Consider the following 13,581-nt stretch of genomic DNA (forward strand, 5'->3'; position numbering starts at 1 on the left):
AAACTGACACACAATATTTTTAGCGCAACGCAGTATGACTTTCAGTAATCCCTACAAAAGAATAGCCCTGACTAACAATAACCTATGCCTTTCATGAATTGGGCACCTCCCAAAAATCTTCGTTATTCGAACTACTGCAATACAGCGAGCGCCAATACTGCCAGCTAAATAAAAGATTCTAACAACTGAAGGCACTAACTACTGATAGGCATAGTTAGCAAATGAAAGATTTTGATAGAAAACAAACAATGTATTTGCCTTAATAGTGTTCAAAAGTCATAATATATATACATATCAGTTCATGATATCCAGTCATAGAAATTTCCTTTTTCTGACGGACACACGTCCAGATCGTCGGCTCTCAAAACTGTGCTCTCTCTCTCCCCACATCCACCACTCCAACTGCGCAAAGCTACGCGCTGTTCACATCCAACTGCCTAACACTATACAAGCGAATATTCCAACAGTGGGTCCAATCAGCCACAGACTGCACACAGCACAGTCAGTGATTTTCATTCAGAGCGCTACGTGGCGTTACCAACATAAAAACCTAAACAGCCTACTTACACAAGTCAGACAAGCGCACGATGCATATAGCATCAGTGAACGTGCTGTCCTTGTGTGGAATGGGTAAGGCGCGCGATCTATCTGAGTTTGACCCACGGCAGATTGTGATGGCCCGCAGGTTCGACACGAGCGTTCTGGAAACTGCACAACTTGTTGGGTGTTCGAGGACTGCTGTGCTGAGTGTCTTCGACATGTGGCGAAACCAAAGTCTAAACACTTCCAGATGTGGTAGGGTTGGGCGGCCATTTCGCTTTACAAATATCGGACGTTGTAGACTGGGCAGACTTGTAAAAACAGGACTTGCGGCGAACTATGGCAGAACTAACATCAGACTTGGATGCTACGCAGAGTAAGAGTACGAGGGGCGTTTGAAAAGTCCTTACAAAGCTCGAGAGATGCCACCACCGGCGCAAATCGAGGTCATGGAGGTAAGAATAGAGGGAGACGCCGTGACGTCACAGCTGTGAAGCTATGTGAAGCCGAGGGTAGCCATCTCAATCCGACCAAAACATTGCTACTGTAAGTTTGTGTGCATAGGCTTGTCGCTCGCTTTTGGAAGGATTTTGCGCTATTATGGTGACTTGTGTGGTGTTCGGATGTACGAATCGTTCTGATTGTGATGCGAAATCGAAGGGAATAACATTTCATGTGTAAGTTGTCTCGTTAAGTGTGATTTTACAACTTCATCGTGAATGAACGTGTGCTACATCGGTACTTGTACTATAGCGTGTTTTTCTCCTGTATGATTTTAGATTTCCTAAAAATGAAAGTCGGAAAGCTCTGTGGGAGAATGCCATGAGGAGGAAGAATTGGCGTGCGTCTAAATGGAGCACTATATGTTCTCAGCATTTCCGAGAAGAGGACATAGACCGAACTTCCCTTTCAACAGTAAGGCTCCGAGAAAATGCTGTACCATCAGTTTTCCCTACACACCCAAACCATTTGCAAAAGGTATGTTAATTCAAAGAATTAAATTCTTAGTTTTCAAGTTCACGTTTCAGTATAATATGTACGTATCGTCAATAATCGAAGTGTTGAGTAACTCACTTTGTCTTCATCATGTACCAAATTAAAAGCTAACACTACATTAACTGGCGTAAAGTATAGGCCTAAACAGGACACTGTGTAGATTTGCCATTCTATGTACCGTATTTCAGTAAATATTGGTGGTAATGAACAGTGTTTCCCAGTAGTGTAACGTAACTGAAATGTCCCAGTACGTATTACAAACAAGATGTATTTATGGGGCTTTGGAGGGAGGGTATAGCTAACTTAGTTTTCAGTTTCTATTATTTAGTTTGTGATACACGTTTATTACTGAATTAACAAAATTGTATCGTTTACATTGAAGGCTAGCTATTCGTAATATTACATTAAAAACTATTTTTAATCAGAAGAAACGCGGAATTTCGCCTTTACGAAATTTTATTTTAAACAAAAGCTTTGAAACAACCAATCTGATGACGTTACATGCGTATATGGTGCAATTACTGACTGTAATACACGCAGCGCTATAGCACACTGGCAATGTTTTGGTCAGAGTGTCATGGCAGCAAGCCACGCCCCCATGGCTTCAAAACGTAGTACGGCTGGGATACGTAGCGCCATCTCCCCTTATTCTTACCTCCATGATCGAGGTCATGTTTAGTTAGTAGCATCTTTGGAAAGAACGCACACCAAGTTTCGGCCATATTGGTCTAAGTTCTTTGTGTTTGGCATTCGTGTGAATCAAGGAAGTCGAGTGACTGTCAAAAAATGGACGAAAAATAACTTCGTGTGGTGATTAAACATTACTTTATGAAAGGCAAAACGCCTCAGGAGACTAAAGAGAAGCTTGATAAATATTATTGTCACTCTGCACCTTCGATTAGAACAGTTTATAAGTTGTTTCAAAATTTTAGGAGTGGCCATATAGGCGCAAGTGGTGTTGAACGTTCTGGACGCCCTGTGGAAGTTACGAGTCCAGAAATTATTTATAAAATCCATGATATGGTGATGGATGACAGAAAAGTTAAGATGCATGAGATTACTACTGCTGTGGGCATCTCGAATGAACGAGTACATAATATTTTGCAGAAACCTTTGGACATGAGAAAGCTATCCACAAGATGGGTTCCGCGATTGCTCACGCTTGACCAAAAACGGAATCGTGTGAAGTGCTGCAAGGAGGGTTTGCAGCTGTTCAGAAAGAATCCTCAGGACTTTAAGCGTCGTTTCGTCACTGTGGATGTAACATGGATACATTACTATACTCCTGAGACCAAACAACAATCTAAACAATGGGTTACCAAGGGAGAATCTGCATGAAAGAAGGCGAATACCATTCCTTCACCGGAAAGGTTATGGCGACTGTCTTTTGGGATTCGCAACGCATAATCCTCATCGACTATCTGGAAAAGGGCAATACTGTTACAGGTGCATATGTTATTGGACCGTTTGAAAACCTAGCTGCAAGAAAAACACCGGCGACTGGACCGAAAAAAAAACTTCTTTTCCATCACGACAATGCTCCAGCACACACCTCAGCAGTTGTGGTCGCAAAATTAATGGAAATTGGATTCCAACTCGTTTCACATCCCCCCTATTCTCCAGACTTGGCTTCCTAGGACTACTATTTGTTCCCCAATTTGAAGAAATGGCTGTCGGGACAAAGATTTTATTCAAACGAGGAGGTGACTGCAGCAACTCATAGCTATTTTGCAGACTTGGATAATTCCTATTATTCGGAAGGGATCAACAAATTAGAACAGCGTTGGACGAAGTGTATAAGTCGAAGAGGAGACTATGTCAAAAAATAAAAAAAGGTTTACCCCAAACACGTAAGTAGTCTTTATATTTATACGGACTTTTCAAATGCCCCTAGTATGTTTGAACACGCAGTGCACTGAACACTCCTAATGATGGGTCCCCGCAGCTGACGACCCATGCACGTGCCAATGTTACCACCACATCCGCCACTACGATTGAAGCGGGCACGTGACCATCGGCACTGGGCATTGGTGCAGTGTCAGAGCACTGCGCGGTCTGTTGAATGTCGATACCTTCTTCATCATGCCCATGGGAAGGCACGAATTCGTCGTCTTCCTGGTGGACAGCTCCTTGACACCTGTGCTGCGGTTCGATCTAGCAGCGGCACCATTCTGCTCTGGGAAACATTCACCGGCGCATTCATGGGTCCAGTGGAGCTCGTGCAAGGCACCAAGGAGTATTGTACACTGGCTGCAGACCACATACACCCCTTCATGACGATCGTGTTTTCCGGCGGCAGTGGAATTTTTCAGGAAGATAATGTGACATGTCACAACGGAATTTATGGGAATTAGGTGTCTGGTGTGTGCAGACGTGGTTCCAACTCCCTCCAGCGACCTGTGAAGGCCTCGTTGCTTCCATGCTACGACGCGTCGCTGCTCTTGTCCGTGGCAAAGGTGGACATACCGGCTACTAGGTGGGTGGTCATTATATTCTGGTTGATCAGTGTAGAAGATCTGCTAAACCAACTTCGACACTTAGTCATTCTCTCTTGGCAAATAGCTGGTAGGTGCTTCAGGAGCGACTAAGAAGTTCTTATGCACGGCGGCAGCAAATTGACAATGCGGTGTGAGCCGTCGTAAGAGAGCATAGTAGGATAGGACGGCGCAGATACAGCTCGATAGTTAGTTAGTTAGTTAGTTACGTGTTCTATTGATCAACAGAACGGAAAAACCGTTATGATTTGGAACGTGTCAAATGCACAAGAAATGCGCACAGGAAACAAGTTTTTTTTTGTTTTTTTTTGTTTTTTTTTTTTTTTTTGTTTCCATTATAGTGCTATACCTAAATATTTCTATTATCTGTCCCATTCCCTTACATGACATAAAATGCATATATTAAATCTCCAGCTTTATTTACTCATATTCGCCGGCCGGTGTGGCCGTGCGGTTCTAAGCGCTTCAGTTTGGAACCGCGTGACCACTACGGTCGCAGGTTCGAATCCTGCCTCGGGCATGGATGTGTGTGATGTCCTTAGGTTAGTTAGGTTTAAGTAGTTCTAAGTTCTAGGGGACTGATGACCTCAGAAGTTGAGTCCCATAGTGCTCAGAGCCATTTGAACCACCATTTACTCATATTCAAGAATTCATCTATGGTATAGAAGGAGTTGTCAGGGAGGTATGATTTCAGTTTGTTTTTGAAACTATTACTGCTGTCTGTCAGACATTTTACTTCATGTGATAATTTATCAAAAAGTTTTGTAGCAGCATATTTTACCTCTTTGTGTGCCAAAGATAGGTTAAGTAAAGGATAGTGTAGGTCTTTCTTTTTTCTGGTATTGTAATCATGAATGTCGCTGTTGATTTTAAACTGGTCCATGTTATTGAGAAAAAATTTCATTACTGAGTAAATGTACTGTGAAGCAGTTGTAAGAATTCTTAACCTTTTAAACAGATGCCTACAAGATGTGCGACTATGACCCCCACACATTATTCTAACTATTTTCTTTTGAGCAGTGAATACCTTTTGCCTAAGTGTTGAGTTGCCCCAGAATATTATTCTGTTTGACGTCTGAGAGTCGAAGTATGCAAAGTATGTTAGCTTACTAATTTCTACACCCTCAAAATTGGCTTTTATTCTGATTGCAAAAGTTGCTGAACCTAGTCGCTTTGGAGATCCAAAGTATGAATTTTCCAATTAAGATTCTCATCCATATGTACACCCAAAAATTTAGTATGCTCTATCCTGGCTACTGACTTCTTTTGATGTGTTATGTTTATTGAAGGAATTATACTTTTTGCAGCAGAAAATTGGATGTACTGTGTGTTTTCAAAGTTCAGAGCAAGCCCATTCGCCGAAAACCGATTAATAACTTTTCCAAAGACTTTATTTGTATCATTTTCTATCGGACTTTCTTTTACTGGATTAATAATTATGCTTGCATCATCAGCAAACAGTGTCAGTTCAGCATCTTGTTTCACATAAGAAGGGAGGTCATTCACATACATCAAGAACAGGAGGGGACCCATGATCGAAGCTTGTGGAGCACCTAATGTAATTTCACCCCAGTTAGATGAAGTGGCAAACACCTTTGAATCAGTTGAGGCACATAAAGAGAGTTTTTGCTTCCTGTTCTGTAGATATGACTTAAACCACTCATATGCTGTTCCATTTATACCATAGAATTGTAATTTCTCTAACATAATGTCATGGTTCACATGCACAGTACCATTATTGAACAGAATACGACCTTCCCTCGTTTGTGCCTGGGTCCAGGACTTACTTTCTGATAGTATTTAACGCGTCATTCTCAACAGGATGAATTCGACAGAGCCGGCAGCGGTGGCCGTGCGGTTCTGGCGCTGCAGTCTGGAACCGCGGGACTGCTACGGTCGCAGGTTCGAATCCTGCCTCGGGCATGGGTGTGTGTGATGTGCTTAGGTTAGTTAGGTTTAAGTAGTTCTATGTTCTAGGGGACTTATGACCTAAGATGTTGAGTCCCATAGTGCTCAGAGCCATGTGAACCATTTTTTGAATTGGACAGAAGTAAAGCTAGTTCCGGGACTACCCAGATGTGTGTTATAGGACCATTACTACAGTTTACCACACATATAAATTGATCTATCGACAGCCGCTGCTGTTGTCTGAAGGAAGATTGCAACGGCAGAAGACTTCAGCTAATTGCAGGGATGACCTGCAAAGGCTGCGGCGCCCAACAAAATAAATCGATTTCTGTTTCGCCGTCAGTATCCTGTAACAAACTGTCCTCAGTGCCAGCTATAGCCCACATTTCTTGAAGGACTTGGTCACTGTTTGCACTTCCGCTTTTTCCCATGCTTTGATCACGAAACCACAAGAAACATCACGTGAAGCAGACCTCATAGCTCCACCTTCCGTGTACGACTTTTCGCCATTCATCATCGAATTGTTCCGTTGTCCACATTGGTGGCTTTTGAATGGTTCATTCAGAGACATATTTAAAGGTTGTAGCATTAAAAAGAAAAAGAAAAACCAGTACAACAGCAGTCTTAGCATTGGTTCTGAGTATGTGATTTTCGGTATTGTCAGTTTCGTGACTGCGAAATGTATTCCACACCAACAAACTTTGTTGATTTAGTAAAACACCTGGTCGCCTCAACCACACATTTTCCATCCACACTTTTACATCATTCTCGTCCAACCATCCCTTTTGTGAAAATGTACAAAAATGAAAATGTACAAAAACGTCTGGTGGAAATTTTATTTTAGGAATGGTTTTCCTCTTGAAAATTATTGTAGGTTTTTACTTTTTTCCATCTGTCACGCATATTAATACTACTGTAACCCTGGTCCTTTCATGGCCTGTACCTCTGACTATAACAGTTTTTAGCCTTTTTGTTTCACAGTTCTGTTGTTTGTCATATCGAAGTTCCTCAGCGTTTCATCCATATTTTCAACACGAGATAGTGGGAAATTGTATAAAAAATTTATGAAAAACTCGTAACTTTATGGTCAAGATCTTTGTGTATTTCAGCGCAATTTTTGTTTTCTGCCGTATTACCAGGTGTTTTTCTGTTCATGAAACGGTTCCACCAACCTACTGTTGCTTTAATTTCTTTGCCATGCTCTGGATTGGTTGGTGCCAATTTCAGTGTATAAGCCCTAATATATTTCTTGTAACAACTTAAAAATTCTGCCTCTGTTCTTGTACCCATTCTGCAATGCTATTTTCTAGATCTCTTTCCTCACAGAACACTTTTTCACTGGCATTTTTAGTAGCATCTTTATTCCTCCGCCCGTCTCTTACCGTCTTCTCGGTTATATCGAAAGCTTTTGCTGCACCACAGTTGTTCGAGTCTTTAGCCAGTTTATGATCTGTAACTTGAATCTTGCTTGGTATTTCCTTCTTTTTGTGGTTCCATCAGTAGGTACACTCCTTACAAATCTTACGCTGATTACACTTAACAGTACAAGCTGTTTGAACACACAACACAACCTACAACAATACTTGTTCGTTATTTGGCACGTGCTTCTGCAGCCAAAACGAAACAATGCTGAAGGAGGCTTTTGCTTTATGACTTGTGCAACCGCACTAATTATTTAGCAGTACAGAGCGGATATGTCCGCAAAACTGAGTAACCAATACGACGCTTTTATAAATTCTCAAGGTCGTTACCCGAATCCGTCCACGTATTATTATCCAAATGATCACTGTTCTAAACTAAATTTATAAGCCGTTGGTAGTTTGGGGTTGTGTTATAGGACGGGCATACGGTAAAACAATAAATTTTTGTTGAAAATTTATAACTAGTCTTATCTGAAGGTCGTATCAAAAAGTGTGTATCAAAAAGAATCATCCGATTCGACACGTCTGTATTTCTGAAACTTATAAAAATCAGCAATGAAACTTGCTTTTTTGATGAACGGGAAACTCAAAAAGCTGTTTTTCATACCTTTTCATAGGGTGTCCAATATGCCTTATGTCTTGCTTGAGATGCACGGCATATGTCAGTGCGGTATTCAAATTGTTCCCACTCTGCATGTCATGAGTTACAGCTTCCGTAGCTGCTGTTATGCGATGTCTAAGTTCATTCACTGTTGTTGACAACAGACGCACATAAACAGATTCTTTTATAAACCTCCACAAGAAATAATCACATACAGTCATGTTCGGTGACCTTGGAGGCTAGTAATGTAAGGCTGAATCATTTGATCCAGCGCGACCGGTCCATCATTCAGTAATCCTTTGATTTAAAAATTCCCGTACTTACGGATGCCAGTGTGACAGTGTCCCATCCTATTGGTAAATGAAGTCGTTGTAATCAGTCTCCAATTGTGGGAAGAGAAAGTTCTCAAGCATACAGAGATATGCGCTTCCTGTACAGTGTTCTCAACGTCTGTGTCAGACGCTTGGGGATGGCCCGGTGATTTGCCTTTACACAAACAACCTGTTTCTTGGAATTGTTCATGCCACCGTCTGATACTTTGAGCTGTAGGAGGATCTACACCTACATCTACATCCATACTCCGCAAGCCACCTGACGGTGTGTGGCGGAGGGTAGCTTGATTACCTCTATCGGTTCTGCCTTCTATTCCAGTCTCGTATTGTTCGTGAAAAGAAGGATTGTCGGTAAGCCTCTGTGTGGGCTCTAACCTCTCTGATTTTATCCTCATGGTCTCTTCGCGAGATATACGTAGGAGGGAGCAATATAATGCTTGAGTCCTCGGTGAAGTTATGTTCTCTAAACTTCAACAAAAGCCCGTACCGAGCTACTGAGCGTCTCTCCTGCGGAGTCTTCCACTGGAGTTTATCTATCATCTTCGTAACGCTTTCGCTATTACTAAATGATCCTGTAACGAAGCGCTCTGCTCTCCGTTGGATCTTCTCTATCTCTTCTATCAACACTATCTGGTACGGATCCCACACTGGTGAGCAGTATTCAAGCAGTGGGCGAACAAGTGTACTGTAACCTACTTCCTTTGTTTTCGGATTGCATTTCCTTAGGATTCTTCCAATGAATCTCAGTCTGGTATCTGCTTTACCGACGATCAACTTTATATGATCATTCCATTTTAAATCACTCCTAATGCCTACTCCCAGACAATTTATGGAATTAACTGCCTCCAGCTGATGACGTGCTATATTGCAGCTAAATGATAAAGGATATTTCTTTCTATGTGTTCGCATCACATTACACATGTCTACATTGAGATTCAACTGCCATTCCCTGCACCATGCGTCAATTCGTTTCAGATCCTCCTGCATTTCAGTACAATTTTCCATTGTTACAACCTCTCGATATACCACAGCATCATTCGCAAAAAGCCTCAGTGAACTTCCGATTTTATGCGCAAGATCACTTATTTATATAATGAATAGCAACGGTCCTACGACACTTCCCTGCGGCACGCCTGAAGTCACTCTTACTTCGGAAGACTTCTCTCCATTGAGAATGACATGCTGCGTTCTGTTATCTAGGAACTCTTCAATCCAATCACGCAATTGGTCTGATAGTCCATATGCTCTTACTTTCTTCAATAAACGACTGTGGGGAACTGTATCAAACGCCTTGCGGAAGTCAAGAAACACGGCATTACCTGGGAACCCGTGTCTGTGGCCCTCTGAGTCTCGTGGACGAATAGCGCGAGCTGGGTTTCACACGACCGTCTTTTTCGAAATCCGTGCTGATTCCTACAGAGTAGATTTCCAGTCTCCAGAAAAGTCAAAGGATCCACGCCATACCTAGTACAAAAGTCAAGCTAAACAGTTATTATTGACCCACACTAGAGCTGAAGAGGGCGCACACTACTGCTACCTAGCGGGAACCATGTAAAACTCGAGAGTTTGCTCTTTCCAACAGTAAGTTGTTCGCGCACATATCTCAAATAACGTAACAGTAGTGATGTTTTAAAAATCAGGTGATTCTTTTTGATACACCCTGTATATGGTAAAAATCCAGTTATGTAGTGGTCAGTATATAGCAATATTTTCGCGGAGAAAATACGTGATATTTGTGTAGCTGCTGACAGGTTCAGCTTCATAGGAGTCTCCTATAGAACACGCGGACAGGTGAAGTTAGCCGAGGTTCGTAACACTCGAAGGCCACTCGTTACGACGTATGCTCTGTGGCAGGTGCCTCTGTCACCGCGTCACCGCAGGAGCACTGCTCTGGCTGATGATTTTCTCACGAGTTCGGCGCCGAATGCAGTTTTCGTCGCCATATTCGGAATCGCATTCCTTTCTCTTTTTAAAACAGATCTGTCGTGATCTGGAGGTACTCGTTAATGCGGCTTTTGTACTTCCCCGAATGATTACAGCGAAAGCGGTTCCGGAACAATGACTTGTTGCTCCGCACAAGAACAAAGGACCAATTAGTATGCACGGCGTTTTTATGGGGGCCGCCGCCCTCCGCCGATGTCGCGACCGCCGCCGCCATGTTAGCCGCGGATTCCTTTCCTGTGGCCGAGCAGGGCCCGCCGAATCGAGGCCCGCGGCTGCCTCTTGTGACGTCACAGGTGCGGCGGCGCTAGTGGTTCCCGGTGTGCTCTTCTGTACGAAGTTCTGGTGCAGACGTGTCGACCGTCATACACTGTGCATTTCACACTGATTACATTACACTTCTATGCACACTGTAATATCGTTACCTGCCCGCCGCAGTATCGACAGGCGTGCCTCTCGGGAGCGCAGAGCGTAATTGTTAGTGAGTCTGACTTAACGGTACGGCTAGCTGAACAAGAGAGGAGGAGAGAGAGCGAGTGATACGAGGCCTGTTCAGAAAGTAAGCTCCGATTGATTGCCAAATTGAAACCACAGTGAACATCGAAAATGTTTTACTTGTAACAATTAGCTACACCTTTCAGCTACGTCTCTACGTAGTCGCCGTTCTGACTTAGACTTTTGTCATAGCGTTGTACCAACTTTTCAATAGCCTCATCATAGAAGGCAGCCGCCAGTGCTTTCCGCCAATTCTCCACGCTGGCCTACACCTCGTTGTCTGTGTCAAAATGTTGTCTTCAAAGACAGCGGTTCATGTGACCAGAGATGAAACTCAGGGGGAGACAATTGCGGACTGTATTGTGGGTAATCTCACATTTCCATTTGAAAACGATGCAGGAGCATCTTCATTGCCCCTGTAGAATGCGGCTGAGAATTGTCTTGAAGAGGAAACAGCACGACAGTTATGTAATGTTAGCTGCATAGCTTCAGGCGAAATTTCTCACCAGGCCCTCGTACTTGGCGGCAGACACTATTTTCTAGACATCTTTACGCACTCACTGCGAGCTCAGAAATGAGAAGAGCGACGTGATACTAACTGGGGTTATACTAGAGACACTACCCAACACATCTGTGCAAAGCTTTATCGGATTTTCATAGTCGTTTCCATTTCGCGACCGATCGGAGCTTACTTTCTGAACGCCCCTCGTATATACACACATATTGTAAGACGTGTATATTTCTATTGTCTATTGTCAAACCACAATTTATGAAAGATGTTTATATTTTATTAATAAGATTAAGTAGGAATAATTAATATTTGTCATGTTGGAAATAATAGTGGTAGCGGGGAATGTCTGCACCAAAGTATTGTTGGCAAGAGAAACCGCAAATTGATATAATTTTAAAAAGGGTGGGAGAGACCGCGTATGGATACATTTTAAGAAAAGAGCGGGAAAGACCGCGCATTGATACATTTTGTAATGGTAGCAGTGATTGTCTGCACCAGAAAGCATTGTTGGCAGGAGAGATCGCACTTTAGCGTTCGTAGGAAGTCAGTACTCAGTAGTAAGCGAGATATGAAGCGAGTTTGTAGCAGGTCTGAAGCGAGAGATTGAGAGGAGTAGTGTGCCTGCCAGCCACCAGCTATGATTTACAAGAGATTATAAACGGATGTACAGAGACATCAGCTAACTATTATCATAAGAGGAACTAACATTATTGAATTATTTTCTTTGCGAAACTCAAGACTGCTGAAGGTATGTTTGCGCAATGCTAGTTGTAAGACTATTGTAAAAAGTAAGTCCCATCTGAACGTTTGTAAAATCATTTCATTACCAACAGTAAATATTTGAAGCGTTTTCAGAATATAATTAATATTTGCCAGCAATGTTGCATTACTGATTATAATCCATCCCAAAAACCATCAACATAAAACTTTGCAGAAATTTTATTGTTGTCAAGAAAAAGTGTAACTATGAATTACGTAACTTCAGTCAAATTAATTAAGGAATAACGTCAGCTTTGCTAATAAAGAATAACGTCAGCTTTGGTAATAAATACAGCCACTTATTATGACAGCCCACCAGCAGTTAATAGAGTATAGTAAACCAGAGTAAGTATATTCATGTCGCAGTTCGATGTAGCAGTCAGATGGCGATCCAGTAACAGTAAAAAAGGTAAGGAACAGTTCTGGGTTATTGCAGATAACGACTGAGGGCCACACGACGACGACACATTCTATGTTTCGTCGAAATAATCCGAAAATCACTTTCTAAAAGCAGCAATTAAATTTGTATGCGAAGATTGAGAAAGAGAATAAATTTCAAAGGGAAGATTTCATTTGTTATTATTAAGCAAGAGATTGAAATCCTAAGGAAAGGTTACATATGTTATTGTAAAAGGGAAGGTTATCATTAACAAAAGAGGTATAGAGGAGACGGGAAGGTTTCAATATGATAAACGCCTTCCCTTATCAACTCCTCTCCTTCATACCTCCTCTGTGTTACCACAGACGACGTGCCACTGACCTCGTTTGTACTGAGACTGCAGGACACGCGAGGTGCCTATTTGCTTCCACAGGCCTGAGTGGAATGCATAAGCACTAATTAACGCTCACCAAACCGCAGTCTTCTGTAGTTGTTGTCCTCTGCGCAGAAAAATGGTTCAAATGGCTCTGAGCACTATGGGACTTAACATCGGAGGTCATCAGTCCCCTAGACTTAGAACTACTTAAACCTAACGAACCTAAGGTCATCACTCACATCCATGCCTGAGGCAGGATTCGAACCTGCGACCGTAGCAGCAGCGCGGTTCCGGACTGAATGCGCAGAAAACAGCACGTACGTCGTGAATCCGTTGTCTTGAGGCTGTAATAAACTCTCAGCGAGGAACAGATATTTTAGAAATAATTAAATTTCCAATTAGTTTGTTTATACTGGACGCCACTCACTTTTTATTAGCAGACCACGAGAACGGCACAGTCACAGTCCACTTTAGGGTCACAAATAATTTCCACTCTTCAACAAAATAATGAACTACGTATATCCGTAATTACTATCACACCGTTCTCAACTACATGTCCAAATAACCAGAAATTGCTAATAAAGTCTTAACCGACCGCGGCAGACAACATCGCCCTCCGAGATAGCCGAACCAGCTCTCATCTTACAGCCGAGCCACTTCGCCTGCTATTCAAATTAGGTGCAATCCGAAGATCACCGAAGTGCTTCGTCAGCCTCTTCGTTTAGCAGTTGTTTATTATTCTGTTGGTTATTAATATTTGTGGAACAATAGAATGATAGCAAGTAATTGGGAGATGCTGTAATTTGAAATGCAAGTAAATACGTTGT

This window comes from Schistocerca piceifrons, chromosome 6 (assembly GCF_021461385.2).
Source record: "Schistocerca piceifrons isolate TAMUIC-IGC-003096 chromosome 6, iqSchPice1.1, whole genome shotgun sequence".
Lineage (NCBI taxonomy): Eukaryota > Metazoa > Arthropoda > Insecta > Orthoptera > Acrididae > Schistocerca > Schistocerca piceifrons.